The sequence below is a fragment of the Argentina silus genome (assembly GCF_951799395.1).
Source record: "Argentina silus genome assembly, chromosome: 22".
Classification (NCBI taxonomy): Eukaryota; Metazoa; Chordata; class Actinopteri; order Argentiniformes; family Argentinidae; genus Argentina; species Argentina silus.
Window position 1 is genome coordinate 9,639,881 of NC_139676.1, and position 2,500 is coordinate 9,642,380.

At 52.1% G+C, this 2,500-nt stretch overlaps 1 protein-coding gene across 1 annotated transcript in view; it reads left to right on the top strand.

Annotated features, from left to right (window-relative positions):
• cacna1ab (calcium channel, voltage-dependent, P/Q type, alpha 1A subunit, b) overlaps nucleotides 1–2,500 on the top strand; it is a gene marked incomplete at both ends in the record, with an annotated part of 87,727 nt that overhangs the window by 801 nt on the left and 84,426 nt on the right.

A 2,500-nucleotide genomic window follows, 5' to 3' on the forward strand; every position in this document is an offset into this window, starting at 1 on the left:
GAAGAGAGTGAGTGTGTGTGTGCTGCTGTCTGTCTAGTCTATCACATCAGTCCCTCAGCCAGCCAGCCAGCCAGCCAGTCCCTCAGCCAGCCAGCCAGCCAGTCAGTCCCTCAGCCAGCCAGCCAGCCAGCTAGCCAGCCAGCCAGCCAGTCAGCCAGCCAGTCCCTCAGCCAGCCAGCCAGTCAGTCAGTCCCTCAGCCAGCCAGCCAGTCAGTCAGTCCCTCAGCCAGCCAGCCAGTCAGTCAGTCCCTCAGCCAGCCAGTCAGTCCCTCAGCCAGTCAGTCCCTTAGCCAGTCAGCCAGCCAGTCAGCCAGCTAGCCAGCCAGCCAGCCAGTCAGTCAGTCAGTCAGTCAGTCAGTCCCTCAGCCAGTCAGCCAGCCAGTCAGCCAGCTAGCCAGCCAGCCAGCCAGTCAGTCAGTCAGTCAGTCAGTCAGTCCCTCAGCCAGTCAGCCAGCCAGTCAGCCAGCTAGCCAGCCAGCCAGTCAGTCAGTCAGTCAGTCAGTCAGTCAGTCCCTCAGCCAGGCAGCCAGCCAGCCAGCCAGCCAGCCAGTCAGTCAGTCCCTCAGTCAGTCCCCCAGCCAGCCAGCCAGTCAGCCAGCCAGTCAGTCAGTCCGTGTGACAGACAGCACAGGAGAACCCTGACCCACTTACTGCCCCCGGGCCTGACAGAGGGGTCGATGGGCTTTATTTGATATGACAGGTCGAGAACCTGGGTCTCTCTCTCTCTCTCTCTCTCTCTCTCTCTCTCTCTCTCTCTCTCTCTCTCTATTCAATCCGACTCTCTAATTCTCTCGCCTACCTCTCTCTCTCCCTCCCTCTCTCTCTAGCCTCACTCTCTCAGACTCTAAATCTCACATTAAATCACACGCTTTCTCTCACTCCCACTCTCATCATCCTAGTTTTCTCCATTCCTTTCTATTCCTCTCTTTCTCTTTCCCTTTCTTTTTTCCTTCTTTTCTAGTTGCAGTGCCGTCTCACTCCCAGTCCATCCATTATGCATACGGGATCAAACTATTTCAAACGGAAAACATTAACGATCATCCCTGCTGGGACAGGCTCAGTTTGTACCTTTTTGCCTTTAATAGCACCCCCCCTTCCCACTTTCCGCTCTGTTCTGACCCAACTGAGTGCTCCTGCTCCCCTACTTTCTCTCTCTCTCTTTCTTTCTCTCTTTCTCTTTCTTTCTCTTTCTCTCTCTTTCTCTCTCTTTCTCTCTCTCTCTCAGAGCCACTGATGTGTGATGTCCGTCAGCCTGGGGTCCAGCTGCTTCTGTGGGTCACTGGGGCGGCTCACACGGTCCAGCGACTGCATGGTCCCCAGTGCCCCGCAGAGAGCCACAGCACTCCTGTACGGTCCCATTCATAGGCGGACATTTTGGATCAAAAAACTGAACCTGGTTCCTGCAATCAAGGCGCTTAGTAAATGGCAATACTAGAGAGGGGAAATGAGGCAATATGGTCAAATTTGATTAGCAGGCTGCCTACGTGAGCTATTTGTTCAGCATCTACAGTTAGGGTTACAATTTAGATTTGGTGTAACATTAGGTCAAATGTTAGGGTTAGTGTGTCAAATGTACGGTTTAGGAAGAGTCCTTCTTCTTGTTATTTCTTGTTTCTTATTTCAAAAGGGGGCCATTTTGGCTCAAAAAAACAGGCAGTTTCATACATCAGTCTGCGTCGGCTCCTGTTGGCATGCCCTTGAGGGGGGCAATGTGAAGACCGGTCAGAGTGGAACTATATCATTGCTGTACTGTCTACTTGAAGTGAAGAGTGGGATAATGGATCCTGACTGCTTCGCACAGCTTGTCGGAGAGCGCCGTAGCACTGCAGTATAAGGGGCTCAATGTGAAATAAACCCTGCATGTTCCTCACTGAGACTGCATGTACATGATGAGCACATGCAATCTTTTTCCTGGAGTGAAATAGACAATAGAATCGGTTTGTGTGAAATTGAAAACAGCATGCTGGTTCCTCCTCACAGGAAAATGAAAGACACGGGTGTGCGTGTGTGTGTGTGTGTGTGTGTGTGTGTGTGTGCGTGCGTGTGTGTGCACACGCGTGCGTGCCTACCTGGCTGCCTGCGTACGTGCGTTCCTGGTGTGTGTGTGTGTGTATGTGGTGTGTGTGTGTATATGTATGTGGTGTGTGTGTGTGCCAGCCTGAGTGCATGTGGGTGTGTGTGTGGGTGTGGACGTGCGCACGTCTGTGCATGTGCACGAAGACATGGTATATAAATATGACTATGGCAGGGTTGCTCGAAATCCTGCCTCTGTCAGCTCCCAGGCAGACTACAGCGTGAGTGCAATGAGTGACAGGCACAAACTGACTACATTACTGTCAGTCTCCACTGACGTGATATCACACACATCGACGAGTGGGAGCACTGCTCTATCTCTCTCTCTCTCTGTCTCTGTCTCTCTCTCTTTCTCTCTTTCTCTCTCTCTATCATCTCTCTCTCTATCCTCTCTTTCTCTCTCCCTCTCTATCCCCTCTCTCTTTCT